The following is an 18,274-nucleotide window of genomic DNA, read 5'->3' on the forward strand; positions in this document are numbered from 1 at the left end:
AAATGACAAAAGCAAAGAAGGAATATGGAACATAATTAGTCAGAGTCAGTACATTCAGTACTCATGTATGGGAGCAAAGCAATTCATACAAGAAAAAGTAGAACCTATGGAGACACATTAGACCAATAACAAGCATTAACAAACTATGGATCTTTCCATAGATAAGATTGTTTGAAAAAGCATAGTTATTAGAAAACCTTTGTACCTCATTAATAAATACCAGCCTTTTCAACATTTTTTTGAGCTTGACTTTTAAGTTTCATAATGTCACTTTCAAGATTTTCAAGGGGATTATGCCCCTTTACAAATATCCTAAGAGCTAAATTATATATTACACATATAGTGTAAGAAAACCCACAGGAGCCTGATTCTTTGCTTAAAAGTGTTAAGAATGGACCTTGGACTTCCTCGTGAGCATAGCTCACTACATATGCAAGTTTCCCTATTGAGAGTGTAGCAGGACTGTTTTGCTGGACTTACCCACACGTCACTACCAAAGCATGTATAAATCTACCCTTAACCCAGTGACACACACAGAGAAAGTAAAATGAAGAGTGGTTTTATTAAGAGAAGAAACAAGGAAAATATTGAAGTGTACAGTTACAATTTAACAACGAGCATTTTTCTAACTATTATTCATTCATTCAGGAACACTAGATAGACTAAAGCAAAGAGACTAAACTTATGCACACTTTCACATCAAACTCACCCACACAGACAGAAAGGGAAAGAAAGAAACCCAGAAGTGTGTATACCTTTCCTGGAGAGTTGCTGAGAGTCTGAGGCTGAGAGAGACTTTCATATCTAGCCCAATGAGCCAAAGCTCTGCCCTTGTGTAACCAGTGCTAGATTTGAAAGATCTCACTCAAATCCTTAGCTCTGAGCTCTGCAGTTGTCCCAAAGATGCTAAGGAGAGTTGATAAGAAAAGCAGCTGCTGGAGCCCTCCAGAAGAGGAACTGCTGACCCCTCCAAATCTCTCGTGTTTTATACCTTTTCTAACTAAACTAACCCCAATGTAATCGTGACCAGGAAACTGCAGATGTGATAAATAAGAACAATTAAAGAATTTAGGATCATCAGTCAAGGAATTTGTTTTCCCCCAGAAAACATTTCTTGATGAATTCCCAGATAATGACTTCAATCTCCTACCTGTGAATTCCAGATGTTTCAAATAATCACTATCCTGTCTCCTCCTAAAGGTTAAGATTATCATAACCATTATGCAGACCATTTCCTTGTTTGAAAGGAGCTATTCTGTCTCCTCCTAAAGGCTTAGATTACTAATAGGCAAAAAAAACCCTTGTGATTTAAGAACGTACCGACAGCCCACAGATATTTCTATCAAATTTTAAAAAGCAGGGAAATTGGGCAGCTATAGTGAATGCACCAGGGGAGCAGGAAACCTGAACTCCTCTCTGAGATATTGGACTGCCCTACAAATTGGTCAAAATGCAAACACAATTTGAGTTGGTCTTTCACAGTCCAATCCACTTGCTGTGTAGCTTGGAAGAATTTGGTAACATGTGCCTCTGAGTATATGGTGAGTGGTGGCAACACCTGCCATATTTTTGCATGATTGTTGGTGTTCTTCTTACTTTGCTTCTTTCCTGTGTTACAAATGTTACTGCAGATAATCTAAACCAGAAAATTTTATTTTCCTCATTATTCATCCAGGAAATCTGTGTCAGATTTATTTTTATTAATTTCAAAGCCTTTTTATTGGTCAGTGTCATGTGATGGTGAAGACAGCCTTTTGTGTTTCAAATTGGAGATTATGTTCTATTTCTATTTTGGGTGCATTAACAGTTGAATCTGAAACTGCAGTTTGATGTAAAATCAGACTGATTACAATATGTTACTACTTCAGCAATGACTCTAGCTCTTGGAAAAAAAGAGGATGCATGTTTTCAGCCTGCTATATTTAAACCACTTTATTTAAGGCGAGGTTGGCATGGTCAATTAAAAACATAGAGCACACCTAGAATTTTGCTAGAATACATTTCACCTCCCACTGTTTTATCTTGTGCAAATGGAGACACTTGTGAGGTCCAATGGAGACTATTTTGCAGAAGTCAGTGCCGTTATTCCACAATTATTTTGGAGTTTTTTTAGTGTACATTTTGCAACGTGTTGCTGTACTTCACATATTCATAGAAATAAAAGCAAAAAAAATGATTTCCTATAGGAAACTTCACTAAAATTGCAAAGTAAATGAGACATATTTAAAGTGATCACCCTGAACTATATCAACTATCTTAATACTGTTGCTTCCTCCCTGCTGAAACAAGATGAGCACAGCACACATCTTGTTCCTGTTATTTGAGTTGATTGCAGGTGTTGCCACCACTCACCATATGCTCAGAGGCACATGTTACCAAATTCTTCCAAGCTACACAGCAAGTGGATTGGACTGTGAAAGACCATCCCAAATTGTGGGGGCTACCTTAGCTCTTGCACCCACTCCTGAGTGAAACTGTCTTGTTCCTGAGCAATGCACAGCTCCTTGATCCATTGATTGGGACAGGCCACCACCAGCAGCTTGTCTAGGGGTATGATGTGGCATAGTGGGGGCTCAGGCTGGGTTTCATTGTACTCAGGATTGTGGGAAAGTGCAATGGCTCTGCGGTTTTGAACCAGGGGAAGGTAGATGTGGAAATGAAACCTAGTGAAAAACTGGGCCCAGTGCACTTGCTATTGGTTCAGCTTAAGGGCCATTTGTAGGCTCTCAAAGTTCCAGTGGTCGGTGTGACCTGTCAGCTCTTCACTGAGACAGCAGTGTCAGTGGGGGTGCAGGCAGGGCTGGAGATTCCTTGGTAATTGCCAGGCTGTAAGTCCTCAGCCGGCGGCTTGGCTATAAATCCACCAGGCTAGCAAGGAGTTCAAAGCTTACATGCCAAGCCAGAAATCCAGAAGAGACGTCAGTGAAGGTCTGGGTCTAGTTTGCTGAGAGATCAGTCCAAGTCAAGGTTCAGGGAATAGGAAGACACACATTGGTCACGCCTGACATTGTAATCAGCAACAAGCTGAAGCCAAGGTTTGACTTTTAAGGAGCATGTTTGTCAGCAGGTGTGAGCCATCAGAGTTTTGGCCTTAAGTGGACAGGCCTGCCCCTCTTCTGCCTGATCTTCTGTTGTCTATGTTCTGCAGGTGAGGGGGGAGTATCCTGTTCACTCTCTGCGTCTGGCTGAAGGGCTTCAGCTGTGTCTGGGGTGCTCTGCAGCTGAGGGGGAGAAGGAGCTGGGTTCTCAGGAGTTTCCTCCATTTCTCCTTCTGGGTCTGCTGCTTCTGGGTCTGCTGCTGTTACTCCCGAGTCATCCTCGTCTGATGAGTCCTCTGATGGGGCCATGACATGACCTTCCACCTCATGCCAGGCTCCTTTCAAGAGGTGTTGCCAGGTCTCAAATGTGTCTTGGATGGCTAATAGCTCCTTCTCCCAGATAGTATGGTTCTGCTCCAAACTAGTCAGCTTTCTGGAGAAATAGGCACAGGGAAGCAGTCCACCTTCTTTCTTGGTGGGTTGTAACAACACTGTTCCGATGGCCATGTCTGAGGCAACTGATTCCACCATGAAAGGTCAGTGGGAGTCAGCGTGCTGCAATATTGGTTTTGAGGAGAATAACACTTTCAGGCACTTGAAGGCCAGCTAGGCTGCCTCGGACTACTGAAATGGCCCAGAGCCCTTGAGGCAGTCCATCAGAGGGGCTCTCAAGTTGGAAAAAACTGTAATGAAGCATCTATAGTAGTTGGTGAACCTGAGGAACCGCTGCAAGTCCTTTTTAGTCTTGGAAGGGGTACCAGGAGAGGATGCAGTGCACCTTTCCTGGGCCCATCTCCACCACTGCTGGATTGATACGATAGCCTAAAAAGTCCAAAGTAGTTAGGTCAAACCCACACTTCCCCAGCTTAGCATACAGGTGATGCTCCCTCAGCCTCTGCAACACCACTCTCACATGTGTCTCATGCTGCACCGGGGAGTCTGAGTAAATGAGGATGTCATCCAGATAAACAATCATAAAGTGATCTAGATAGTCCCAAAAGATGTCATTCATAAGTGCTGGAAGACTCCTGGAGCATTCAATAGTCCGAAAGGCATGATCTGGTACTCAAAATGACTATACTGTGTTTTAAAAACTGTTTTTCACTGATCCCCTTCCCAGATCCAGACTAGGTTATAGGCTCCCCAAAGGTCCAGTTTAGTGTAGATCTTGGCAGTGCGCAGCTGCTCTAGCATCTCATAGATAAGGGAGAGGAGATAGCTGTTGGGGATAGTGTTTTTATTCAGCTTCCAGTAGTGATGACAAGGGTGAAGTTATCCATAACCTTTTGACAAATAGTAAAGAAGCCCCAGCAGGGACTTTGAGGGACAAATGAACCCTTGCTGCATATTAACATCCAGGAAGTCTTAGAGCAGCCAACTCTGGCTTAGAGGAATTTGGGCCCCCAGGAGCAACTCTGTGGCACAGTCATATGGCCTATGGGGTGGCAACTGGTCAGCTTCCTTCTTATCATCCTGATACTCTTAGTACTTTGCTGGCAGAGGAGCCTCCTCAGGTGGGGATGGGGCAGCCACTCCACTGTCGCTGCTACCTCAGTAGGATGGCAATGGCAATATCTGGATTAAAATAAATGAGGCAAGGACTAAAAGGAACATGATGGTTGGTGTCTACTACTGACCACCCAATTAAGGAAAAGATGAGGATGAAACTTTTGAAAAGCAAATTGCCAATGTTTCAAGGAGGCATGATGCAGTAGCAATGAAGGACTTCAAAATGTAAACATACTGCCTTCAAGTCAATTCCAACTTATGGTGACCCTATGAATAGGGTTTTCATGAGGCTGAGAGGCAGTGATTGGCCCAAGGTCACCCTGTGTGCTTCATGGCTATGTGGAGATTTGAACCCTGGTCTCCCAGGTTGTAGTCCAACACCTTATCCACTACACTACACTTACCCCGATATCTGTTGGGAGACAAATTCTGCCAAACATGGCCCCTCCAAGAAATTCCTGATTTGTATTGCTGATATCTTTTTCCTACAGAAAGCAGAGGAAGCAACTAGAGGATCAACTATCCTTTACTTGATTCTAACCAATAGAGATGACTTAGTGAATGTAGTAGCATTTAAAGAAACTCTGAGGGAAAGTGTCCATGTTATACTTGCATTCTTGATTTTAAAGGAAGCAAAAGCTGAATGTAGCCATACGTGTACCCTGGACTTCAGGAAAGCTGATTTTTATAAACTGAGAACCATGATAAGTAACATCCCAGGACAAGCAACCCTAATAAGAAAAGGAGTCCAAGTTGGGTGGGAGTTTCTAAAACAGAAATTATAAAGGTAGAATTGCAAACAATTCCAATAAGGAAAAAAGTTGGAAGACAGCAGAAGAAGCCAATGTGGTTCCACAAAAAGCTTAGAGATGATCTGAAAACAAAAAAAGGATGCATATAGGAAGTGGAAGAAAGGCCAAGTCACAAAGGAAGAGAACAGTTAACATAGAATAGCTGGGATGGTGTCAGGTAACCTAAAGCTGTGAATAAGCTGAGGTTAATCAGGGATGGTAAAAGCAAAAAATAAAAAGCTTTCTTCAGGTATATGCATAGTAAAAGTCAAAGAAAGGAAATGGTGGTTCAGCAACTCAATGAGTATGGTAAAATGATAACAGATGACAAAAAGGCAGAAGTGCTCAATTCTTACTTTGGCTCAGTCTTCTCTCAAAAGAGAGTCTATGACTCACATAGCAAACGTGAAGTACAAATTGAGGGGGCAGATTTGCAGTTTAGGATTGATAGGCAAATAGTAAAGGAATAATGAATCACTTTGAACAAGTTCAAATCTGCAGGGACCAATGAAAAATAGCATAGAGTAATGAAGGAATTGGTTGAAGAACTTTCAGAACCACTGTCTATTATCTTTGTGAAATCATAGAGGATGGATGAAGTGCCGGATGACTGGAGGAGGGCTAATCTTGTCCCTATCTTCAAAAAGAGCAAAAAGGAGGAATCTGGGGATTAGAGACCAGTCAGCCTGACAGAATCCCTGGGAAAATTCTGGAGCAGATTATAAAGTGGTCATTCTGTGAGCACACTGAAAACAATGCAGTGATTGCTAGAAGCCAACATGGATTTGTCAAGAAAAAATCCTGCCAGACTATTCTTATTTTTTGAGCAGGTAACCTTCCTAATAGACTGTGGGAATGCTGTGGACATAATATATCTCAACTTCAGTAAAGTTTTTGACAGAGTGCCCATGATATTCTGATTAGCAAACTAGCTAAATGTGGGATGGATGGAACAACTATCAGGTGGATCAACAGTTGACTACAGGAATGTACTGAAAGAGTGTTTATCAATGGTTCCTTCTCAAACAGGGAGAAGTAACAAGTAGGGTACCACAGGGCTCAGTCCTGAGCCCAGTGCTCTTCAACATTTTTATTAATAACTTGGATGAGGAGGTGCAAGGACTGCTTATCAAATTTTCATATGAGACAAAACTGGGAGGGATAGCTATTTATTTATTTTAATTTCTATACCGCCCAAAGCCAAAAGGCTCTCTGGGCGGTGTACATAAGAGTAAAACAGCAACATAAAATACAAAAACATAGAAATAAATAGCAAACTCAACAGAACAAATAATTAAATAGCATTAAAATACAATAAAATACAATTAAAGTGTAGTTAAAACAAGCAAAGACTCACATACATACACACACCAATCTCATTCACACCACACAGCATACATCCGGCAACAATGTCCCACGCCGAAGACTCTCTTCACGCAGTGCAGCGGCAACGATGAAATAGGCTGGGACCTGGTCCTGCAGGGCATGGCAGCTGTTAACAGCAGCAGTCCAGTAGGAAGGGTGGTGGCAGTGACAGCCAGGGGAAGCAGCACAGCAGCAGCAGATGACGAGGGGCTCTCCCTCCCCGGCAGCGCAATGTTCCCCCTCCCGCAGGCAGAAGGTCTCCCAGGCCTCTCAGCCAGCCAGCCTATATATCCCTCCAAGGAGGGACAGATGGAAAAGATTAGCCACAGCTGGCTGAGTACCTGGGACCTGGTCCTGCAGGGCATGGCAGCTGCCAACAGCAGCAGTCCAGCAGGAAGGGTGGTGGTGGTGACAGCCAGGGGAAGCAGCACAGCAGCAGCAGATGATGAGGGCTCTCCCTCCCTGGCAGCACAATGTTCCTCTTCCTGCAGGCAGAAGGTTCAAAATTCAAAGTGATCTTGATAGGCTGGAGCATTAGGCTGAGAACAACAGAACGAAATTTAACAGGGATAAGTTCAAATGAGCCAAATAACAGAAACTAGTCATATGAGACAAAATTAGATTGTAGTGTGAAAGAGGACTGGAAATTTGAATTTCTACATGTTCTGTGGTGACCTTATGTTGTTGCTTCCTTCTTGCTAAAATGTAACCAGCACAGTGGTTGTCTTCTTGCTGCTATTTGGGCTCAGTGCAGGTGTTGCTAGCACTCACCATATGCCCAGAGGCACATGTTACCAAATTCTTCCAAGCACCACAGGAAGTGTATTGGACTGGGTAAGACCAGCCCAAATTATTATTGTAGTTTTACAAATATGTAGGGCAGCACAATATCTCAGAGAGAAGGCGTGGTCTCCTCCATCCCTGGCACATTCACTTTAGCTGCCCAATTTCCCTGTTTTTTAGAGATTGATAGGAAGTCATCATGTGCATCTATAGAAATGTTCTTAAACTGGAGGTTTTTTGATGATAGATTTACTTTGGTTCTGTGACTGCCACAAAAGGAGAAGTAGATCATTACAAGTTTGTGTAAGAAAACTAATAGTGCTGAAAAGACTTCATCTGTCCCTCATTCTTCCTTTTTCCAATTCAGCCAGCCTCCATGTTTTCATCAGTGACTGTTTCAAAGTCACAGGGTTCAAAATCAATCACTTACTTAGTACTAAAATCTTTGTAACTATTAAGTGCTTCTGTAATGGAGAATTTTTATATATCCACACATATAAAATACAGATATTAAAAGGTATATGTTCATGAAATATAAGAAAATCATAAGGAGCTAGGAAGGCCTGTTGACACCCTAAGATCCAGTCTCATAGAGAACCCTAAAAATCATAGGCCTTAAAATCAGGCCTGTGAGTAAAGGCCTAGAGAAGCAGGCAATGCCAAAAACAGGCCTGTGCATAACTGTTAATAATTAATGACTGTATTGTTTAAGAGCAATGAGCATATAACCTATGATTGATATATTGTTAAAGAAAAACACAGTTGGAAATTATATTCTTGTTTTAGTATTCTGTAGAGCAATAACCCCCACTACTGGAGAAAGTTTATAACCTTAGCAGAACAGGAATGACATGAAACGTCGAGTTTTAATACTGAATTTTAAAATAACTTGGTGTGTTCTGTTTCACTTTTGATAAATAGAATACAACTTTGTAAGTGGGTATTCATGGTAAAAAGGTATTTTAAAGTGGTTTGCCTTTTCCATTCCTCTGAGGCTGAGAGACAGTGGCTGGTTCAGGATTACCCAGTGCCTTGTCTTAAATGTATGGTCTCCAGGCATAGTACAGCACCTTAATCATAACCCTTCCTCCATAGCTATGTACTTTTACAGTTAGGAATGGAATTTCTAAGAAAATATAAGAAATAAGAACCCCTATAACACACTATTAAAACTGTGGTGCTCATGAAATTTCAGCTACCGTAAGTTGAGGCAAACCCAAGCACGTGTACATGGGTCAGCCTGGCCGATCAAGAACAATGAGAGTATCCGGTATGCATGAAAGCCTATTCACAATAGCAGAATGTAAGTGTATGGTGGAAACTGGTTTCAACTGGCCTGGAACACCATTAATCATGGGGGACAGCAGAACAATGGTGATATTAATAAGATGGACAGATTATTGGAATAAGAAGTATATTACCTGTTTTCTGATTGGTTTGGAAATATTGCAAAGAGGAGGAACTGTTATGTTATGTGGGAAGGAACTTGTGGGATTGGTGAATTGGTGTCACATGCTGCATAAAAGAGCCATGCAGACTGTGCCTCATTGCAGTCCTTTCCAGACTCTCTGGGAGGCTGACCCTGCATGTGCTTGTAAAGATTAAAGGCTTACCTTTCTGCTTCAAGCCTGTGTTTTCAAATTTCTTCAAGGACCCCCAGTAAAAGATCCCATAGGAGAAAATTCTCCTTCATCTGAGCCATCTCATGATGTTAAAAACATATGGTGCCATAAGGTAACTAATAGATCCAAAGGCACTTCATATCCAAGTATCAATTCCAAGGAATAAATATTTTTCTGACCCCCCCCAAACAAAATCACTTTTGGACATGCCCCCCAAATATTGAAGAAATCTGAATTTGGGCATGCAAATCCTAAATAAACATTTCAGTGATAAAACCAGAAAGCTGTTGCTTAAATAAATTTTGTTAAATAAACAGTTGGTTTCTAGTAAGTTGTTATTGACAGGTTCCATTGGGTGTAAATACAAATAAAACCATGGAGGTTGGCTATTGGCAGGACCTTGAATAATAGGTTACAGCTGATTCTCCCATCCATCTACATCTCATCTAGAAGCTTTGATAGGAGAACAGTTTATCCAAGGAATATTAGATTTATTTTATTCTTGACCCTTGTCAAAATCTCTGCTGAAAGGCATACATAAAACACAGTAATTAAAATACAGTAAAACCACAGTAATCAGATCTTTAACGGTAGACAAGCATCATAAGAACCTCTGCAATTCAAAGCTCTAGGGCAGTGTTCTTCAACCTTCAGTCCCCATATTTTGTTCAACTGTAACTCCCATCATCCCTGGCCTTTGGCTAAACTGGCTGGGGATGATAGGAGTTGTAATCAAACAACATCTGGGGACTCAAGGTTGAGGAGCACTGCTCTAGGGAATGTCTTTAAAAACAGAATAGTTTTCATTTGCCCTGTAATTTGTAGCCTGCATGGCAGAAACACTGGATTATTGCCCCCACACAAGGAAGACTCGTGACACCAGACTGGTATAATCAAATCGTAAATCAAATGCAATACAGCCAATTATTCAAATATCCATCTCTTCGGGCAGGTGAAGCTAAACCTAACAATGAGGGATTACAGCCTCACCTTCTAAAGGCATCTATTCACGTCATTATGTAACCCAAGAGTCAAGGACGTGTGTGAATTCCTCCTTCCTTGCTCTTGGATCCAGCTGTGTGGTTCCCACCTCCACACCATGGCCCCGCCGTACAGGCTTTCACCCTGATGCGCAAGCAGGTCCCACAAGGACACAACCCAGATCGCCACCAGACACCAAGCCCTGATGGTTCCCTGTGGAGTGCCCCTTTTTCAGGATGCCTTAACCGCCTAATTTTAACCCCCATATACCTCACCTGCCTGAATTCTATGCCACAAGAGGGGATCAGCTTAAGCTTAGTCCCCTCCACCCAATGAAGATAACAAACCCTTTAATCCCCCCATAAGATCCTCCAAAAAAAAATGTCACACCCTTGCTCAGAAATATGAACACCGTCATCACAAAACAGATGTGGGGCATGGAAACTAATCCTTTTATGAAGAATAACTACCCCACCCAAGGACAAAACTAGCACCCTTACCTTCCCATTTCCTAAATCTATCTATCTTATTGGGGTGCACTGCACCCCTCCAGATCCTTCTAACAAGCATTGCAGACCATACAATTATAAGATTGGGATATACGCAGATAAGCCACGTGAGATCACGCATAACTTTCAGCAGCAAATCCAATGCAGGACGCTGCGCCAAATCATTTTCTCCCAAATGAATCAACACGATGTGTGGCCTATTAGCAGAGGACATGATTCGGCACATGGCATGCAACAATGCATCCCATAACATGCCCCTCCGTGCATCCCACTGAACCGTAGCTGAGGCCGACAGACAAAATTGAGTGGCCACACAAGACGATCCTCACAGGAATTGTGATGTTTGTCAAACCTATGGGAAACAAAAAACAAATTCCTCTGTTAAAACCTGACATAAGACTTGAATGCATCGGAACGCCACCTGGCAATCGCCTGTATATCGCTTATACTCGTGCCCACGAGGGCCGCGGCAGTAGCCGCACCAATCCGGAATGAATGCAGTCCATAGACTCCAACAGCGCAACCACTGGCCAACAAGGCCCGCCGAACAACGGCCCAAAATTGAAACTGAGTCAGGGCAGTTCCATCTGCATGTAGAAACAAATAATGCTGGCCCGCTGGCCGAATGGATAAGAATTGCCACATTGCAGACACAGGGCACAATACTGGGACCTGGCATGGTTGTAACCACGATACTGCCACGGCCCTTTTGCCGCATTGCAGACACAGGGCACAATACTGGGACCTGGCATCGTTGTAAACCACGATACTGCCATGGCCTGTTTGATCGGTCTTAGAGACACGCAGGGAGAACCTCACTATATCCGCACCTAATGTGCAATCGCCAAAGCATAAGGCTCGATTAGTCACATCACGCTTAGAAGGGGCCAGTATTTCACTAGGGCGAAAAGCACCATAAAACATCGTCAGAGTTACTGCGGCGAACAGGTGCGACTCATACTGAGATGAGCATAAAGAATTAAATAGTGCCAGGATCTGGAGGAGGACATCGGGCGTGATTGGCCTCCTCCGGCCAGTGGACCTGGGAGCGGAACACGACCAACCCTCAAGGACCTTTCTGACCCTAAAATCTACAGAATGATCCGGCAGCCCCCTTGCCTTGGAGTTAAAGGCTAGCGCCGAGAGGTGGCCGGCGATAGTAGAAACAGAATTATTGTGCCCTTTTAAATGTATCATAAACTGCAATAGATGCTCCACAGGAATAGGCCACTCCAACGGCAGCTCCGTGCCCATGCGAAAAGTCGAAAGGAATGCAGCCCATAGATTCCAACATCGCAACCACTGGCCAACAAGGCCCGCCGAACAACGGCCCAAAATTGAAGCTGAGTCAGGGCAGAACCATCTGCATGTATAACGAGATAACGCTGGCCAGCTGGCCTGAAACACAAACATTGCTGCATAACGCAAAATGGGCATAAGTCAGGTACCTGGCAACTATAAAGAAGCAAAACTGCCATGGCCCTTTTGATCAGTCTTATAGACTTTTAAGGAGAACCTCACTAAATCTGCACCTAACGTGCAATCGCCAGAGCATAAAGCCCGATAGGACACATCGCGCTTTGAGGAAACCAATAATTCACTAGGGCGAAAAGCACCATAGAACATCGTCAGAGTTACTGCGGCAAACAGGTGCGACTCATACAAGATGAGCACATTGACCTAAATAAAGGCAGGATCTGAAGGAGGACATTGGGCGTGATTAGCCTCCTCCGGTCAGAGGCCCTAGGAGCGGAACGCGACCAAACCACAAGGACCTTACTGACCCTAAATCCACATAATGATCCTGCATTCCTCTTGCCTTGGATTAAAGGCCAGTGCCGAGAAGTGTCAAGCGATAGTTATGACAGAAATAAGTTTTTGCCCTTTGAATACAGCATAAATAGCACAATACTTCCAGAACACGTGCCCACGATGGCAACTGTTGCAGCTGCTCCTGTATGAAAGAAATGTAATCCTTAAACATAATGGCCTTGCGAACAACATAGCAATAATCAAAACTGAATCAATGCGTAGCCATTGATACATGAAAAGATAGTACTGGCCCACTGGCCTGAAAGAAAGAAAGGTCCCTCAGCGAACCAGGGACAGAGAGGGTGATGGGCAGCCCCTCAGCTTCAACACTCAGTCACAAGCCCACTGGTCCGACTTAAGCATATGCGCTGACAACAGCACAGCAATATTAGCGCAGGGCTCAAATAGTACAATGACTTGCCCGGAAAACTAATTTTACCAGGGCAAAAGGCGCCCTAAAATTATTGGTAAGGCCACTGCCCAGGATAACTGGCCTGGAAGAGGGGGGGCACTAAGAATCATCGAAGGCAGGAACATCAACAGTATAATAGGGGCCACATAGGACCAGGCGGTCTCAGGGTGGAATGCGACTAGCCTCCTTTGGTTTTCATAAAATGGGTTCTTGAATGCATTTGGCCTGAAAATTAAAGAAACAGACAAAAAAGGAGGCAGGATATATTCCCAACGGTAATGTCCTGCCCTCCTTAGTAGAGCATGGGCTGCAACAAGGTGTACATCATTCATACATGGGGGGTGTGGCCTCATAGGATCAGGCGGCATTCGGGTGGAATGCAACTGTACTTTGCGGAATAAATGCATGCACAAGGCGCATAGCTCAATTCACGTTGAGGTTCTGGGGATTTACCACATAACCATAGCCAAGTGCTGCACTGAACGTATCATGCGGATCAGAAGGGCAGAAGGCCACATATATACCGCAAGCACTGACGGAAAATAGTCCAGAAAATAAATTCTGTTGTGAACCCCAAGCACCTTAAAAGCAGCCAGCCATTATTCGGCACACCCAAGATCCTGAATTGACACCAAAATACCAACCACCAACTGCATCAAAGCTTACCTACAGTTCAAGCTACAGGAGCAAGTTCTTTGTTCTTGAAGAAAGAATGGCCGTTGAAGTCACATCTGGCCAGCAGCACTTGCACAATCCAGTAGGAGTGATCAGGATCTAGACGACAGCCTGGCCATAACGCAAAAGCCCACACAACCTATGCAGGTTTCCCACAGAAGGTTCTTCTTCATATGATGTAAACAAGAGCTGCCATCCCGACGTATGAATGAATGTGAATCGAACAGGTAGCAGCGCCTAGTATGCACGAGACTGCCATGAAATAGATGTGATTGAAGAGGGTACCTGTATCTTGTGAAACAAGCAGTATACTATTCATATTTTTGGAATAAAGTTAAATTGAATTAAAAATGCCTTGGAAAAGCTTCATGATATAGATTTACCAAGTGCTAAAGGAGCAGTTTAAGCAAAAACCAATAAGCTATCATTCCTAAAATAGGCATATTGTATATTTCATTTAGCTATTCCAGGGATAAAACAAAGCATTCAAAACTACAGGCAATATAATGCCTTAAGCAACCAACATATTAAAACATTCCTGCTACCCTCCTGCTATAGAAAAACTATTGTTATAAGCTTATTAACTACTAGAGATCCATAAAGAAAATTACAGTTAAAACTTAATCACTCAAAAAGCTAACAAACACTGATTTAGCAAACTTTTATATATATATATATATATATATATATATATATATATATATATATATATATATATATATATATATATATATATATATATATATATATATATAATTATTTACTTATTTATTTATTTATTTATTTATTTATTTATTTTTCCATTAACCTTAATGTATTGGCTCTCAGAAAGCCACAACAATAAGTTCACCTGGCTGTAGAGCGTTTCCTTTATGCTTGCCTAGCATAAATTACCTTTTTCTGAATCACACTTATACATATTTTGAAGCCACATAATAAGTCTGAGATGTGGGATTCCAATGAACTCACCTTAAAATACATTATCTATAGCCCTTTAGATGATATTACATAAGCATCTATACTTTTCTCCATGCACAATAAATGCAACAATTATGAAGTTAATTGATCAAGAACAGCATTTTAAAACCAAAACATGAATTTAGAAGTACAAACAGAATTAAAATGGGGGGGGGTAAAGAATGAAACACCAATCAATTCCCAATACTTACGATAATTAACATTGTATGCCAAAGAAAACCCCAATATATATTAAAACAACTTACAAATTAATTAACTATCAATATAACGCAGATATTATTTATATGTATATAAAATTGTTAAAAAAGAAATAATTTTTAATTTTTTTAAAATTTATTTATGTATTTATTTATACTTAATTCAAAATCCAATATGAATTCCCTTAATTTTTTTTTTAAAAATAAACAACTTATTTAATTATAACTAATTAACTATATAGCTGAAATACTAATAATGAATTGAAATATTTATTTATAACTAACCCAAACCAACCACTTGATCTCTAAACAAGGACAATATTAAATAAAACCGGAGAGGATATTATATAGTTAATTAGGAAACAACAAAGACACGGAAACAACTCAGAAGCGGGAAATTCAAATAGGAAAAACAAACGGCTGGAAGCCAGCTAAGGAAAAAACCTCCCGCGCCGCCTCACAGCTGATCCAGCCACACAGCTGATCCGCGGAGGAAAAGCTAAGGGGGGTGTTTTAAAATGCCCTACTTGCTTCACCACAGCGTTGAACCCCCGAGGAAGCAAGGTAAAAAGACGCTGAAGCGACGGACTCCGGCTACCAAACCGGAAGCAGGCTCCACGCAGCAACTTTATCAGCAGCACGCGATACACAAAAGCTGCACGCGCACGCGGCTCAGCCTAAGCACAGCACACTCAAGCCTCCGCGATCAGGCGCGGCAGGCCCACGATGCCAAGGGCACAAAAGAAAAACTAACCGGGCACACACCGCACCACGAGGCGGTAAGAAGAACGGGATTATTTATTATTGTAATTTTATTTTATTTTTAAGTAAAACAGGGATCACAGGAGTAAAGAATACTAATCCGCCCTCCATCCCCTGCTAACGCTAGAGAGGGGATTTTTGGAGAGGGGAGGAGAGGGGGGGTTGGGTTTAAATGTAAAGAAGGGATTCACCCCCCCCCCCCGCTTTCTGGGAACACTGTCTGAACAATTAAGTTAAGTTATAAATGAAAGCAATAAAATTCATCACCAAATACGATCACCAACAATCAGTCACAAGGAGAATCACGAGGCAGCAAGGACTATGGCAGTCTCTCAGCCTTTCCCAATGTGCCGCAAGGCGAAAAAGGCAAGCGCGGGAAGGACGGAGCAGCCTTATATCTGCTGCTCCGCTCCTTCATCTATTGGTTGATCGATCTCACGTGGCTCCTAACTCTTGATTCTAGAATGTTCACAAGCCTTCCCTGTAATTATGGTGAGGGCAAATACGCCCCTTAAAGGGAACGCCATTACCCTAAAAATGAACAAAATTGGATTTTTCATGTCATGCTGTCATTTCAGCATTGTTATTTCTTCTAACAAAATTAATTGCTGTTAGTACATTTCAATAATCAATAGTTTCTACGTTGTCATTTATTTATTTATTTGCTAGGTTTGGTTAATAGTTTGCATTCTGAACTTTTGCTATTGAAGATTGTTAGGAATTATACTGTTGTATTATGTACCATAAAGCACTTTTGAGAGCGGTGTATGCAGAAAAAGGGTGTACAAATAAATCTAACTTACCTTGCTCTACCTCTAGAAAGCAATTAGGGAGATAAACAAGCAAATCCTGTCAAATGTGATTCCACAGCATGGGTGGAGAATGTAATGGAGATGTTCACACTTGGTTATTATTAAATGTATATCCTACCCTTCCTCCCAAAGGGGGGAGATCGTTTGCATGATATTAATCCAGGGATTTCTTTTCTACTTTAGTGCTAAAGCAACAAATATAGAGTGTCTGGCTATTCCTATGCAGTTTCCCTCATTGAATAAGGGAGAGCTATTGACCTTCTTCTTGAACATTGATTGGACAGTGTTTTCCCAGCACCTGTAGGAAAGCAGGAGGCCCAAACAACTGTTGGGTTGAAAAGGAACTCTGTAAAGATACAAGCTAAGGTCAGGGAGGGCTTTGCCTTTATGTCTTGTGTCCAGATCTTGCAGAAGACCATACTTTCGGGTGTTACCTTTGAGTAGCATTTATGTTTGAAAGAATATGAAATGATGCAGTGTGAAAGAATACAAAGTATACAACAATGCAGATTTACACATCCCCCCCTTTCTCTTTCCCAATACAGTTGGAATTGGGTAATCGCTCATGAATGACAGAGGCTATATTGCTTTCTGGAGTATATGCTGGAGTGCAGCAAATAATTAACATTCCTTTCTACTGTATGTTTGAATGTATTTTGTTTCAGTGAACAGAAAGTAAAGGCTGGTTCCTCTCAGCAGAGGGATTTGAAAACATCAGCTCTGGCATTTGGGGGACAGAATTAAAGGGGGAACAAGGATGCAGCCACTTCTCACCTCAACTGCAACTTCACTAGGTGGCCTCAAAAACCTCTGTGTCACAGCCCATCACTGCAAACTGAACATGGGGATAATAAAAGGGTCTACTGTTCAGGGCTGTTGTAAGGATCCCAGTAATGGTATGCATAAAGGGATCCAACCACTTGAAATGCACAAGAAATGTTCATTATCCTCAGAAGTTTCATCATTTGGGAGAGGGATTATAGAATTTATACCAAGGTGGGTTTTTTTTTTTTAAATGGGGTGGTTCATATGGTTCTATAAACTTGTTTCTCTTTGCTGCTCTGAGTCTAGAAGAAGCCAGGTGCTGATAGAAATAGGATGAATTGGGGAGTGTGACATTGTTACTGAGGGTGGGGAGAGCTGTACAGTTGACTGTAATCCCTTCAGTTTCCAGATGCTACAGTGACCTGGAGATTTCTTGCCTTGTTCACTCTGGCTGCATTCAGACATGGGGCTTATTGTGTTAGTTTTACAGATTATAATGGTAGCACTTCTGTTCTGATTTCTAAAATTCATTTGCAGTACCAGGAACCATGGCTTTTTGACTGATATACCAACATGTTGCACTAAATGTCTTTCACACTGCAGCAGCGAACAACTTGTTTCCATCACTCACCCATTATACACATGTGCACTGTAGTTTCCCACAGAATTCACTGAGCAACTGTATCTTGTCACGTCTCCATGTGAATTTTCTTCTTTTCGTTTCTGACATTTTTGTGGGGTGTGTGGGGGAACTGCTATCTGCATTTATGCTGGAATATGTTGGAATACCAGCACAATTTTCATTAGGTTAAAAAAAAAATCAGAGGCGGGAAAATGACAGCACAAAACCACCATGATTTACCCGATTTTAGGGCTTGCAAATGGAATATTTCTGGAATCATTCATCACGGAAACAAGGGGTAAACTTCCACAACTTGAATGTCTCCCTTCCTTCACAGTTGGTTCAAGGACTGGAGAGGTCTTTATAGTGATAACTGGGCTAAAACTGGGTCCCACCCAGAAGCTCACTTTCAAGAACAATCCAGGGAAGCAGCAAATCTTTTCTCTTAGTTAGGGGACAGTGGGCTCCTTCAACTCCACAAATGTCTACACTCCTCTGGCCATAAGCCTCTTGTTAGCCTTGTGAGTGACACTGATGAATCACCAATGATCAGTAGTATAGTGGCAAATTCAGAAGTGCAGGGTCCCTTCACGATATTCACACCACACCCTCTCACAGCCATGCCCCCTTTCCCTCATGTC

Source organism: Rhineura floridana, chromosome 1 (assembly GCF_030035675.1).
Source record: "Rhineura floridana isolate rRhiFlo1 chromosome 1, rRhiFlo1.hap2, whole genome shotgun sequence".
Classification (NCBI taxonomy): domain Eukaryota; kingdom Metazoa; phylum Chordata; class Lepidosauria; order Squamata; family Rhineuridae; genus Rhineura; species Rhineura floridana.